This window comes from Mesoplodon mirus (genome assembly GCF_964341445.2).
Source record: "Mesoplodon mirus genome assembly, chromosome: 12".
Taxonomy (NCBI): domain Eukaryota; kingdom Metazoa; phylum Chordata; class Mammalia; order Artiodactyla; family Ziphiidae; genus Mesoplodon; species Mesoplodon mirus.
Window position 1 is genome coordinate 65,892,769 of NC_138988.1, and position 16,249 is coordinate 65,909,017.

Genomic DNA, 16,249 nt, shown 5'->3' on the forward strand with positions numbered 1-16,249 from the left:
GATCCCTATTTTAAGAACAGCTGGTTAGCATCTTTTATTCCACCTTGCTAGGTAACATGGGGACATGGACATCTTTAACAGGCCATTATTCTGCCTGGCGAAAGGGTGAGGGAATGGGGGCGGTGGGGCATGAACATTGCCTCCTACTGGTATTATGCTTTATGACATATCAAGACCTTCATTTTTTATGCTCTCACTTTTCAATCAATAGTAAGCAGAGAGCCGTTTTATAAGTGAATAAATTGAAACCCAGATAGTTAAATGGCAACACAGTATAGCATAATAGTTACTTGCTGCTGTTTCAGCTACCTCAGAGTACTACCAATGTATCTAGTTGGCCCTTATCTGACTCAATTGCTATCTTTTGTTACTTGTCTGTCTCATCACCTCTAGGCAGGCATGGAGTGTCTTTATGCTCTGTGCCTTAGTTTAAGGAGGGTGAAAGAAAATAACATTTATTAGACACTCATTGTAAACATCATTTTTCAGGGAAGCTATATGTGATTTGTACTTAAAGATGAGTAACCATGGGTCCAACAGAACAAGGCTGGAACTCACACCAAGATCTGCCTGACTTCAAAGCCAGTGATTTTTCTTCTTCCTATGGTTACAGGAAGAGCTGGGACTGGGACATAGATTTTGTGTTCAAAAGGGGGCAGCTTTTTCTATCATCCCTACTAAGTTTATGGAGTATTCCAGTTTTAAGACAGAACTTTGAAACGAAAAGTACATGATGAATATATTTGTCCAAACCCATAGTATGTACAACACCAAGAGTAAACTATGAACTTTGGGTGATATTTATAAATATTTAGAATATTGAATATTTGTATAATATTCTAAATTCTTTGTTGTCATTTCAATAATCTTCACAGCATCTTCACCAGGAGTAGATTCCATGTCAAAAAACCACCTTATTTGCTGATTCATAAGAAAGAACTCTTCATCTGTTCAAATTTTATCCTGAGATTGCAGTAATTCAGTCACATCTTCAAGTTCCACTGTGAATTCTAGTTCTCCTACTTTCCCCACCACATTTGCAGTTCCTTCCTCCACTGAAGTCTTGAATCCCTCAAAGTCATCCATGAGGAATCAACTTCTTCCAAACTCCTGGTAACATTGATATTTTGACCTCCTCCCATGAATCAGAAGTGTCCTTCATGGCGTCCAGAATGCTGAATCCTTTCCAGAGGTTTTCAATTGATTTTGCCCAGATCGATCAGAGGAATCACTATCTATGGCAGCTATAGCCTTATGAAGTGTGTTTCTTTTTTTTTCTTTCTTTTTTTTTTTTTTTCTTTTTGCGGTACACGGGCCTCTCACTGTTGTGGCCTCTCCCATTGCAGAGAACAGGCTCCAGACGCGCAGGCTCAGTGGCCATGGCTCACGGGCCCAGCTGCTCCGCAGCATGTGGGATCCTCCTGGACCGGGGCACAAACCCGTGTCCCCTGCATCGGCAGGCGGACTCTCAACCACTGCGCCACCAGGGAATCCCTGAAGTGTGTTTCTTAAATCATAAGACTGGAAAGTTGAAATTACTCCTTGATCCATGGGCTGCAGAATGAATGTTGTGTTAGCAGGCATGAAACTAACATGAATCTCCTTGGCTTTTTTTCGGAGCAGTAGTTCTCAATAGTGGGCTTAAAATATTCAGTAAACCATGTTGTAAAGAGATGTACTATCATCTGGGCTTTGTTGTTCCATTTATAGAGCACAGGCAGATTAGATTTAGCATAATTCTCAAGGGCCCTAGGATTTTTGGAATGGTAAGTGAGCATTGGCTTCAACTTCAAGTCATTAGCTGCATTAGCCCCTAGCACGAGAGTCAGCCTGTCCTTTGAAGGCAAACATTGACTTCTCCTCTCTAGCTATGAAATGAAAGTCCTAGATGGCATTTTCTTCCAGTATAAGGCTGTTTTGTCCATATTGAAAATCTGCTTAGTGTAGCCACCTTCATGAATTATCTTCACTAGATCTTCTGGACAATTTGCTGCAGCTTCTACATCAGCACTTGCTGCTTCACTTGCACTTTTATGTTATGGAGAAGCTTCTTTCCTTAAAGTTCATGAACCAACCTCTGCTAGCTTCAAACTTTTCTTCTGCAGTTTCCTCACCTCCCTCAGCCTTCACAGAATTGAAGAGAGTTAGGGCCTTGCTCTGATTGGGCTTAAAAGAATGTTGTGCCTGGTTTGACCTTCTACCCATAGATTAAAACTTTCTCCATATTGACAATAAGGCTGTTTCACTTTCTTATCATTTCTTATTATTCACTGGACTAGCACTTTTGATTCCCTTCAAGAACTTTTCATTTGCATTCGTGACTTGGCTAACAGTTTGGCACAAGATGCCTAGCTTTCTGCCTATCTTGGTTTCCAACATGCCTTCCTCACTAAGCTTAATCATTTCTAACTTTTGATTTAAAGTGAGAGACATGCAGCTCTTCCTTTCACTCAAACACTTGGAGGCCATTGTAGAGTTATTAATTGGCCTAATTTTAATATTGTTGTGTCTCAGGGAATAGGGAGGCCCAGGGAGAGGAGAGACATAGGGGAATGGCCTGTTGGTGGAGCAGTCAGAACACACACATTTATCAATTGTTTGCCATTTTGTAGGGGCCTGGTTCATGGAGCCCCCCCCAAATTACAATAGTACCATCACAGATCACTGGTCACAGATCACCATAACACATATAATAATAACAAAAAAGTTTGAAACATTTGAGAATTACTGAAATGTGACAGAGACACAAAGTTAGCAAATACTGTTGCAAAAACGACTCCAATAGACTTGCTTGACACAGGGTTGCCACAAACCTTCAATCTGTAAAAAATGCAATATCTGCAAAGCACAATAAAGTGCATTAAAATGAGGTCTGCCTATAAATGACATCATACAAGAAAGATTCTATTGACATTTTCTTTTTTCACTCAATGTTTTGGTTTCAAGATTTATCCATGTTAGGGACTTCCCTGGTGGTTCAGTGGTTAAGACTTTGCACTCCCAATGCAGGGGGCCTGGATTCAATCCCTGGTTGAGGAAGTAACATCCCCCATACCGCAACTAAGCCCGCGCACCACAAGCACTGAGCCCACGTGCTCTAGAGCCCACACACCACAACTAGAGAAGCCCGCGAACTGCAATGAAGAGTAGCACCCGCTCGCAGCAACTAGAGAAAGCCCGCGCGCAACAACGAAGACCTAACGCGGCCAAAAATAAATAAATAAAATAAATTAATTTTAAAAAATTAGTCAGGCTTGTATTTTGTAGGTCTGATGTTAAATTTCATTTGTTTTATGAATTGCTTTTTCTTTTATTTTATAAATATATTCATCCTCAATAGGTTGGAAATTCAAAAGGAAAGCACTGGGTTTTCATGATACTGTTTGAGAATCTCTGCATAGTTTCTACCCAGAAGAGGCATTTCTGGGCAATGAGTAGGTGCATCTTTAACTCTAGGGTGTTTACACTCCAGGATGGTCAAACCATTTTCCAATCTCACATGCAGTGTATGAGTTTCTTTTTCCCACAGTTGCATTATCAGACTTTAAAATCTTTGCCAATATGATTGATATCTGCAAAATAATATTGCATCTTAATTAACACTTTTCTGATTAATGAGCTTGAAATCTGTATGTTTGTTAGGTTCCCATTTGTGTGACCTGAACAAGGTAGATTTTTTCAGTTTGCCATTGGAGGGGGTAATATTTCCTTAACAATCAAGCTCTAGGAGGTAAAGTATTATAACAGGTAGAACTGGTATGGATGAGGAAAAGCCTAAGAATAGCTGGTTCTGACTTGATGAAAAACAGGAAATGCTACTTGTAGCAAATGACTGCTCAGGCAGGGACTTTCCTGTATATGCATCTTCCCCAGTATTTTGGGTTTGGGACAATCATTCAGTTGTCACCACTAATACACTTCAAAGGAGCAGTTTTCACCAAGAATTCTGTACCTAACATCCAGTTCTGATCATCCTGTGTTTTTCTGGCGCTAATGAGGCAGGAGATAGATGGGCCCTGGGCAGAGCAGCTGTAGTTCATCCCCTGTGGACAGATACTCCAAAATAGCTGGAGGTAAGAAAAGCTGAGCCCTGCTCAAATAAGAGACAGAAGACGACATATTCCTCATTCTCGAAGTCAAGGAGACCTTCCTGATTACACACGTGCAGAGAGACTCCTTGAAGGTCAAAAAGGGAGCAGGCACCACCCCATAGTAAGTGATGTCAACCAACCCATAGGCCTCTTTGCTAGAATCCATCTTGGCTAAGAGACGCACGTGAACACATGGGAGGACCCTTAGATAAACCAAATACAGACTCAGAACCAGGCAAATGATGGGCCAAAGGAAACCCAGAAGAAATGCCCCATATAAGTGATTCAAACGACCACGAGGGTGCTACTCTGTCTCTGAGCCCACCCGTGTATCTATCCACACGTACTCTTTTTCCTCCTAATAAACACTTCACTTGTTTCACTACTTTCCATTTCTTTGTGGAAATTCATTTTCTGCAAAGCCGTATGGAACCAGGGCCTTGTCACTGGCCACTGCCACAGCCTGACTTCAGTCTCTGGCTGAGAACGAAATCCTGCTTCAAGCCGCTGCAGGCTGAGGCCACCTGAGATCACTAATAAGACAGAGGACACAGATGGGACTCAGAGGGTCTGAGATGGAGACACAGTGGAGAATGAGGGAACCACCTGGCCAAGAAATAGGATGTTACCAGTCCTTCTCCCCACTAACTGGTACTTTATACTAGTTAGTCAACGTATCATCTGATATATCAGAAACCCACAGGATTTTTTAAGAACTGTGTTAGCTCAATCAGAGACATGCCAAAATGAAAAGAGCCTCCGGGTCCTCAAACTTCTATGGGGAGAAAGCAGGGTAAGTGTTTCTCAGCTGCAAACACAGATCATTTTAATGAAAAAGGCAGTATGTCTCAGAGGCTTCCCAGAGGCTGGCCTGGAGAACTGTGGAGAACTATTCCAAGAAGCCGAGCTCGCAGCACGTGCCCAGTGGATTCTGGGATTGCTGTGGATCACTGACTGCTCTGTACCTTCTAGTCACTCCCCCCTTTTGAATGCAAGTGTCTACCTCTAGGTTACAGATGTATGTTGAGTGTGTGTATGTGGTGGTGGGGGGAGGAAGGAGATAGAATAACTTCTTTCTGATTCACATTCTACACAATCTGTATCTGCAACCCAGGAACCACACCCAAGGAGTTGTGCCTGAGGAAAAATTTCTGAAAAGCCCCATCTGAATTTGAACATGATTTAGATGACAAGACACCATCATGGGGTGAGGCTTTGGGAGTCCAGAGAGAGGTAGGTGTAAGTATATTTTGCTTGTGAGGGATGTGACTACTTGAAGACCAGAAAGTACACTGTGATAGCTGGGAGCTTCACCTCCTGGGATTCAGGCCCCTAGGTGGCCAGTCCCCTCCCACATTAAACCTGGTGATTTGTTTTCACTATTAGAGTAGGGCAGAGGTAACATCACGGCAGTTCTGTGCACAAGCCTCAACAAGGCCAGGCAGCTTCCACTCTGTACTTTGGGGATCCCTGAGCTGCTGTATAAGAATATCAGATGCTCCGCTGGAGAGATCATATGGAAAGGCCATGTGCGGAGGCAAAAGCCCTGGATTACATGAAAAGAAAGAGTGAAGCCTGGACTCCCAGCTGTCCCTCAAGGCGTCAGACAGTGAATGAAGCCGTTTTGGACGTCATAGTCCCAGCTGCCATCCAATTGCAGCTGCAGGAGGGACCCCCAGTGAGACCAGCAGAGCTGTCCAGCTGAGTCCATCAATCTATGGAGTCATCAGCAATGATAGAATTGTTGCTGATTTCAGCCACTACTTCTGGAGTGGTAACAAAACAACATCTTTATAATGTGAATCTACTTCATGAACATGCTCTATCTCTCCTTTATTAGATGTTTTTCAGTTTCTCCCCACGACGTTTTGTAGTTTTCTGTGTCATGGTCTTGAACATTTTTTTAGTTTGGTTCTTAGACATACGCTTTTTGTGTTCTGTTGATAAATAGTATTATGTATAACATTTTATTTTCTAATTGCTTATTGTCAGGTTATAGAAATTTAATTATATGTAGAAATGAACTACATGATTTTGTTTATTGACCATCTATCCATCTATCCAGTGAGCTTGTTCAATTCTCCTATTAATTCTAATAGTTTATCTGTAGACATCTTTGATTTTCTACCTATGAAATTATATTATATATGAATAATGACAGATTTATTTCTCTTTCTAATCCTAAAGATTTATTTCTCTTTCTAATCTAATTAGAATTTCCAACTCTAAATCCTAATCTAATCCTTTTTTCCTGTTGCACTGGCTAGAACCTCTAACATAATGTTGAACTGAAGAAACCATTCTTGTCTTGTTCCTGATTTTACGGGAAAAGTTTTCAATATTTACCTATTAAATATGATATTACTTGTGGGGTTTTTTTTAGATATTTTGGGGAAGGCAAGAGTTTTTATTATAAATGAATGTTGAGTTTTATCAAAAACTTTATAAAAAACTTTTTCTGCATCTACTGAGATAGTCATATAATTTTTTTTCTTTTATCTGTTACTGCGGTGAATTTAAACATTGATTTTTAAATTCAAAACCAATCTCACATATCTGAAATAAACCCAGCTTATCTTTTCAAATCTATCACTGGACTTGATTTGTTATTATTTTTTAGCATTTTTGCATGTATGTTATAAGAGAGAGTGACCTGTAACTTCTCTCCTTGTATGTCATTGTCTGGTTTAGGTATCAAGCTTACGTGGGTCTCATAAAAAGTACTTCTTTTGCTATTTTCTGGAAAAGTTTATGTAAGATTGATTTTATTATTTCTTTAAATATTTGGTAGAACTCACTAGTAAATCATCTAAGTTGGGAAAGATTTTCATTATAGGTTCAGTTCCTTTAACAGATGTAGATTTATTATTTTTCTTTTTTTTAAATTGAAGTATAGTTGATTTACAGTGTTGTGTTAGTTTCAGGTGTACAGCTAAGTGATTCAGTTATACTTATACAGATGTAGATTTAAATCCTATTTCTTACTGTGCCCGTTTAGGTACACTGGGTTTTCTAGGAATTTGTCCATATCTAAATTTTCAAAATTATTGGCATAAAATTATTCACATAGACATCTTATGATCTTTTCAATGACTTCATTCCTGAAATTGTTTATTTGCACGTTCTCTCCCTCCATCTCTCTCTCTCTCTCTCTCTCTCTCTCTCTCTCTTCTTGATTAGACTGGCCAGGTGTTTGTCAACTTAATAGTTTTTTTTTTTAATGATAGAACTTTTAGATCAGACAAACTTCATTGTGTGTTTGTTTTGTTTTCTACTTTGTTCTTTATTATTTACCTTCTCTACTTTCTTTGAGTTTTCTGTTGTTTCTAACTTCTTGAAATGGAGACTTAGATCATTCATTTTCAGTTTTTCTACTTTTCTAGTAGATGCAATTAAACCTATAAATTTCCCTTGAAGCATAACTTTGGATGCAGCCTACATGTTTTTTGTTTGTTTGTTTTTAATTTGTTTAATTAATTTATTTATTATCTTCGGCTGCGTTGGGTCTTTTTTGTTGCGCATGGGGTTTCTCTAGTTGCGGCGAGTGGGGGCTACTCTTCGTTGCGGTGCACGGGCTTCTCATTGTGGTGGCCTCTCTTGCCATGGAGCACGGGCTCTAGGTGCGTGGGCTTCATTAGTTGTGGCTCACAGGCTCCAGAGCAGAGGCTCAGTAGCTGTGGCGCACAGGCCCAGTTGCTCTGTGGCATGTGGGATCTTTCCAGACCAGGGCTCAAACCCATGTCCCCTGCATTGGCAGGCAGATTCCTAACCACTGCACTACCAGGGAAGCCCCAGCCTACAAGTTTTGATGTCTCATATTTTCAATACATTCAATTAAAAATATATTCAAATACCTACTGTGATTTTTTATTTGATCCACTGGGTTATTTAGTAATGTAGCATTAATTGTTAAAATTATGGGATTTTCATATTGGTGTATTTTCATATTGGTATATTTATTAGCAGCTTAATTACATTGTGGTCTGAGAAAATTCTCTGCACTATTTTTTTCTGATGTTTGTTAAGACTTCCTTGATGGCCAAGTATATGGTCAAATTTTTTATAATGTTCTATATGTACTTGGAAAAAAATGTGTAGTCTGCAGTTGTTGGGTGCATTTTCCAATATGTATATGTCAATTATGTCAAACTTGTTAATCATGTTGCTTAAATCCTCACATTTTTACTCTTTTTTTGTCTGCTCATTCTATTTATATTCTTTAGTGAAGGACAGTCTCTAGAGTACTCTACAGTACAGTACTGTACAGTCTTATCTAGTATCCATAAGTGAAGATCCTAGATAAGTCTTATTTTTCCTCCCAAAGCTTAGCTATTCAAGACATGGTTAGAAATCAGGTGCGTGTGATCCCATACAATTTATTGTCCTGACTGGCACGTTTTATAGGCATCATGGGATGGAGTACCTCTCCATCAACTGAAGACACTTAACTAGAGGAAGTAAAGCAAAACCAGAAACACAGCATAGCTTCATCAGAAAGCTTTTCAGTTCCTGGTTTGTGTTCTAACTTGTCCTGAAGTGCATAATGAAGAGAGTCTGACAGGATGGTCAGGATGGGGACACTGAGACAACACTGTCACTGAGAAAAGTCACGTGACAAGTGCTAATAGTACAAATCCTAATATTCCATTTGCGGTGCTGACACTAAGATTAAATTAAGACTGCACCTGCGGAAAACACGGCTGTGCTGGGATGGTCCTCCTATGGGATGTTTGTGTGTCTAAGCTGAATGTTTTCAACATCTCTTTCCAGTTGCTCAACAAAGGATTAATGAACATAACTCCATTTAATGTGATTAATGTCTCAGAAATATATCTTATTCTAGAATTCATAAAAGACCCTGACTTCCTATCGAAAGGCCTTCAGAAAACAAGGTAAAGAACATAAAATCATATCTAAGTATAAAAATTGACATTTTAATTTAGATATTAGATTCAATAACGAATCTTGGTCAATGAATGTTTATTTTAAAAGAAAATTCATGCACCGCAGCCTTCCTACTAATGATAGGCGACTACATAGCTATTTAAAATATTGAATTAATGCAAATTAAGTTGTAAATGTGGATGCCCTTCACTTAGTACAAATATTTTACCCTTCCTCTATTCTCAGAAATATTTTGTGTTAGGCCATCATGGACAAATCTGTTCCCTTTATGGACTCACTTTTCAAATCATTGTAAAAGAAGGGACCTAAACTACTTAGCTTATATGATTATTATGAAAATAAGGTGAAATCAAGTAAACAATATTTTAAAAGTATAAAGAATCTGCAGTTATTAATCAGTAATATTATAAGAAAAAGAAGACAATAAAATTCCAAAGAGTTCTTTTTCTTTTGAGACTATCATATAAATACATATACACCTGGATGTGTATATACATTCTTGTTAACTTGAAGCCGCCATATAGATCTATACGTAAAAAAAAGTGGATGGGAATTTTACAATTAAAGCTAGAGATTTTTCTATTAACGTATCAAGACCATAACAGCAAATTTTATATTTATTATACCAGAACATAATTAGTGGTTATTCAAGTGAACACACATGGAATCATGTAAAAATAACAGGTGCAAGAATTCATAGAGTCATTAATTGCAGAGGCTCTGAGGATTTGGAACAAGAGGCACAAAATAACTGAGAAGCAGGCATTCCAGGTATCCATGTGGCTCATGTGGGTGCTTTGAATTATTTGATGTGGGAGATGACAGCTTGTCTAAAGACAGGGCCAAGCAGGACAGCTGGCTTGAGGATTAGCCGCGTGTGAGAGGCTGGGGATTGGAGAAGAGCAGAGGTAGGATCAGAGCACTGGGTAGGGCCAACTCTGGCACAGCTGGACTCTGGGTTCTGAAACCATGTGTCTGCTCTTGTTTCTCACTTGGGTTCCCACTGCCAGTTGAACTGCAGACTGTCTTCCTGCCCTGGCTCTTCTTGTAACTGATTTCTTCCCATGGTTTAGGGTCAACTCATTGTTGCTTCTTCATAGAAGCTGATGCCTCCCCAGCTCGCTGTCTATTTCTCTGCAGACTTTATCACCATCTGCAACTATGTTACTTAATCACTTGTTTACTGTTCACTGTGTGCTACTGCCTATCAGAAGATAAGCTTTATAAGAGGAGTAACTGTATCCCCAGCAGTTTCTGGGTCATTTTAGTAAACATGAATCAAATAGCTGATGGATGGATGGATGGATGGATGAATGGACAAAGAAAAACATTCATCTCCAGGGTCCCCTTCAGCTGTACGATTTTCCTACTACGTGTGTGTGTGTGTGTGTGTGTGTGTGTGTGTCACTGAATCACTTTGCTGTACACCTGAAACTAACACAACATTGTAAATCAACTATACTTCAATAAAAAACAGAAATCTTGATCCAGATAAATAAAAGTAAATCATAAACACAGTGTAGTGAGCAGCAGAATAGCAAAGACAAAGATCTTACCAGGCAAAAGTTAGAGGGAAAAGTCAGATTACGCAAAATGTACAATGAAAAGATTGATATAAGAATTCTCAACAGGACTTCCGGGTAAGATGGCTGAAGAGTAAGACGCGGAGATCACCTTCCTCCCCACGGATACACCAGAAATACAGCTACACGTGGAACAACTCCTACAGAACACCTACTAAACGCTGGCAGAAGACCCCAGACCTCCCAAAAGGTGCGCGAGGAGAGGGGATTAAGAGCGCTGCTTAAAGGAGCTCCACAGACGGGCGCGAGTCGCGGCTGAAAGCGCGGAGCCCAGTGACGGGCGTGGGACGCTGGGGCTGCTGCTGCCGCCGCCAAGAAGCCTGTGTGCGAGCGCAGGTCACTGTCCACACCGCCCTTCCGGGAGCCTGTGCAGCCCGCCACTGCCGGGGTCCCGGGATCCAGGGGCGGCTTCCCTGGGAGAACGCACGGCGCGCCTCGGGCTGGTGCAACGTCACGCCGGCCTCTGCCGCTTCAGGCTCGCCCCGCACTCCGTGCCCCTCCCTCCCGCCCGGCCTGAGTGAGCCAGAGTCCCCGAAGAGGCTGCTCCTTTAACCCTGTCCTGTCTGAGCGAAGAACAGACGCCCTCCGGCGACCTACACGCAGAGGCGGGGCCAAATCCAAAGCTGAGACCCAGGAGCTGTGAGAACAAAGAAGAGAAAGGGAAACCTCTCCCAGCAGCCTCAGAAGCAGCGGATTAAAGCTCCACAATCAACTTGATGTACCCTGCATCTGTGGAATACATGAATAGACAACAAATCATCCCAAATTGAGGAGCCAGGAGTCAGTGCTGTGCCTCTGAGGTGGGAGAGCCAACTTCAGGACACTGGACCACAAGAGACCTCCCAGCTCCACATAATATCAAACGGCGAAAATCTTCCAGAGATCTCCATCTCAACACCAGCATCCAGCTTCACTCAACGACCAGCAAGCTACAGTGCTGGACACCCTATGCCAAACAACTAGCAAGACAGGAACACAACGCCACCCATTAGCAGAGAGGCTGCCTAAAATCATAAAAAGTCCGCAGACACCCCAAAACACACCACCAGACGTGGACCTGCCCACCAGAAAGACAAGATCCAGCCTCATCCACCAGAACACAGGCACTAGTACCCTCCACCAGGAAGCCTACACAACCCACTAAACCAACCTTGGCCACTGGGGACAGACACCAAAAACAACGGGAACTACGAACCTGCAGCCTGCAAAAAGGAGACCCCAAACACATTAAGATAAGCAAAATGAGAAGACAGAAAAACACACAGCAGGAGAAGGAGCAAGATAAAAACCCACCAGACCTAACAAATGAAGAGGTAATAGGCAGTCTACCTGAAAAAGAATTCAGAATAATGATGGTAAAGATGATCCAAGATTCTATTTCCCAGATCCAAAATCTTGGAAATAGAATAGACAAAATGCAAGAAACAGTTAACAAGGACCTAGAAGAACTAAAGATGAATCAAGCATCGATTAAAAACACAATAAATGAAATAAAAAATACTCTAGATGGGATCAATAGCAGAATAACGGAGGCAGAAGAACGGATAAGTGAGGTGGAAGATAAAATAGTGGAAATAACTGCTGCAGAGCAAAATAAAGAAAAAAGAATGAAAAGAACAGAGGACAGTCTCAGAGACCTCTGGGACAACATTAAACGCACCAACATTCGAATTATAGGGGTTCCAGAAGAAGAAGAGAAAAAGAAAGGGACTGAGAAAATATTTGAAGAGATTATAGTTGAAAACTTCCCTAATATGGGAAAGGAAATAGTTAATCAAGTCCAGGAGGCACAGAGAGTCCCATACAGAATAAATCCAAGGAGAAATACACCAAGACACATATTAATCAAACTGTCAAAAATTAAACACAAAGAAATCATATTAAAAGCAGCAAGGCAAAAACAACAAATAACACACAAGGGAATCCCCATCAGGATAACAGCTGGTCTCTCAGCAGAAACTCTACAAGCCAGAAGGGAGTGCCAGGACATAATTAAAGTGATGAAGGAGAAAAACCTGCAACCAAGATTACTCTACCCAGCAAGGATCTCATTCAGATTTGATGGAGAAATTAAAACCTTTACAGACAAGCAAAAGCTGAGAGAGTTCAGCACCACCAAACCAGCTTTACAACAAATGCTAAAGGAACTTCTCTAGGCAAGAAACACAACAGAAGGAAAAGACCTACAATAACGAACCCAAAACAGTTAAGAAAATGGGAATAGGAACATACATATCGATAATTACCTTAAATGTAAATGGACTAAATGCTCCCACCAAAAGACACAGATTGGCTGAATGGATACAAAAACAAGACCCATATATATGCTGTCTACAAGAGACCCACTTCAGACCTAGAGACACATACAGACTGAAAGTAAGGGGATGGAAAAAGATATTCCATGCAAATGGAAACCAAAAGAAAGCTGGAGTAGCAATTCTCATATCAGACAAAATAGACTTTAAAATAAAGACTACTAGAAGAGACAAAGAAGGACACTACATAATGATCAAGGGATCGATCCAAGAAGAAGATATAACAATTGTAAATATTTATGCACCCAACATAGGAGCACCTCAATACATAAGGCAAATACTAACAGCCATAAAAGGAGAAATCGTCAGTAACACAATCATAGTAGGGGACTTTAACACCCCACTTTCACCAATGGACAGATCATCCAAAATGAAAATAAATAAGGTAACACAAGCTTTAAATGATACATTAAACAAGATGGACTTAATTAATATTTATAGGACATTCCATCCAAAAACAACAGAATACACATTTTTCTCAAGTGCTCATGGAACATTCTCCAGGATAGATCGTATCTTGGGTCACAAATCAAGCCTTGGTAAATTTAAGAAAATTGAAATTGTATCAAGTATCTTTTCCAACCACAGTGCTATGAGACTAGATATCAATTACAGGAAAAGAGCTGTAAAAAATACAAACACATGGAGGCTAAACAATACACTACTTAATAACGAAGTGATCACTGAAGAAATCAAAGAGGAAATTAAAAAATACCTAGAAACAAATGACAATGGAGACACGACGACCCAAAACCTATGGGATGCAGCAAAAGCAGTTCTAAGAGGGAAGTTTATAGCAATACATTCCCACCTTAAGAAACAGGAAACATCTCGAATAAACAACCTAATCTTGCACCTAAAGCAATTAGAGAAAGAAGAACAAAAACATCCCAAAGTTAGCAGAAGGAAAGAAATCATAAAAATCAGATCAGAAATAAATGAAGAAGAAATGAAGGAAACGATAGCAAAGATCAATAAAACTAAAAGCTGGTTCTTTGAGAAGATAAACAAAATTGATAAACCATTAGCCAGACTCATCAAGAAAAAAAGGGAGAAGACTCAAATCAATAGAATTAGAAATGAAAAAGGAGAAGTAACAACTGACACTGCAGAAATACAAAAGATCATGAGAGATTACTACAAGCAACTCTATGCCAATAAAATGGACAACCTGGAAGAAATGGACAAATTCTTAGAAATGCACAACCTGCCAAGACTGAATCAGGAAGAAATAGAAAATATGAACAGACCAATCACAAGCACTGAAATTGAAACTGTGATAAAAAATCTTCCAACAAACAAAAGCCCAGGACCAGATGGCTTCAGAGGCGAATTCTATCAAGCATTTAGAGAAGAGCTAACACCTATCCTTCTGAAACTCTTCCAAAATATAGCAGAGGGAGGAACACTCCCAAACTCATTCTACGAGGCCACCATCACCTTGATACCAAAACCAGACAAGGATGTCACAAAGAAAGAAAACTACAGGCCAATATCACTGATGAACATAGATGCAAAAATCCTCAACAAAATACTAGCAAACAGAATCCAACAGCACATTAAAAGGATCATACACCATGATCAAGTGGGGTTTATTCCAGGAATGCAAGGATTCTTCAATATACGCAAATCAATCAATGTGATAAGCCATATTAACAAATTGAAGGATAAAAACCATATGATCATCTCAATAGATGCAGAGAAAGCTTTCGACAAAATTCAACACCCATTTATGATAAAAACCCTGCAGAAAGTAGGCATAGAGGGAACTTTCCTCAACATAATAAAGGCCATATATGACAAACCCACAGCCAACATCGTCCTCAATGGTGAAAAACTGAAACCATTTCCACTAAGATCAGGAACAAGACAAGGTTGCCCACTCTCACCACTCTTATTCAACCTAGTTTTGGAAGTTTTAGCCACAGCAATCAGAGAAGAAAAGGAAATAAAAGGAATCCAAATCGGAAAAGAAGAAGTAAAGCTGTCACTGTTTGCAGATGACATGATACTATACATAGAGAATCCTAAAGATGCTACCAGAAAACTACTAGAGCTAATCAATGAATTTGGTAAAATTGCAGGATACAAAATTAATGCACAGAAATCTCTGGCATTCCTATATACTAATGATGAAAAATCTGAAAGTGAAATCAAGGAAACACTCCCATTTACCATTGCAACAAAAAGAATAAAATATCTAGGAATAAACCTACCTAAGGAGACAAAAGACCTGTATGCAGAAAATTATAAGACACTGATGAAAGAAATTAAAGATGATACAAATAGATGGAGAGATGTACCATGTTCTTGGATTGGAAGAATCAACATTGTGAAAATGACTCTACTACCCAAAGCAATCTACAGATTCAATGCAATCCCTATCAAACTACCACTGGCATTTTTCACAGAAGTAGAACAAAAAATTTCACAATTTGTATGGAAACACAAAAGACCCCGAATAGCCAAAGCAATCTTGAGAACGAAAAATGGAGCTGGAGGAATCAGGCTCCCTGACTTCAGACTATACTACAAAGCTACAGTAATCAAGACAGTATGGTACTGGCACAAAAACAGAAAGATAGATCAATGGAACAGGATAGAAAGCCCAGAGATAAACCCACGGACATATGGTCACCTTATCTTTGATAAAGGAGGCAGGAATGTACAGTGAAGAAAGGACAGTCTCTTCAATAAGTGGTGCTGGGAAAACTGGATAGGGACATGTAAAAGTATGAGATTAGATCACTCCCTAACACCATACACAAAAATAAGCTCAAAATGGATTAAAGACCTAAATGTAAGGCCAGACACTATCAAACTCTTAGAGGAAAACATAGGCAGAACACTCTATGATATAAATCACAGCAAGATCCCTTTTGACCCACCTCCTAGAGAAATGGAAATAAAGACAAAAATAAACACATGGGACCTAATGAAACTTCAAAGCTTTTGCACAGCAAAGGAAACCATAAACAAGACCAAAAGACAACCCTCAGAATGGGAGAAAATATTTGCAAATGAAGCAACTGACAAAGGATTAATCTCCAAAATTTATAAGCAGCTCATGCAGCTCAATAACAAAAAAACAAACAACCCAATCCAAAAATGGGCAGAAGACCTCAATAGACATTTCTCCACAGAAGATATACAGACTGCCAACAAACACATGAAAGGATGCTCAACATCTTTACTCATTAGAGAAATGCAAATCAAAACTACAATGAGATATCATCTCACACCAGTCAGAATGGCCATCATCAAAAAATCTAGAAACAGTAAATGCTGGAGAGGGTGTGGAGAAAAAGGAACACTCTTGCACTGCTGGTGGGAATGTGAATTGGTACAGCCACTA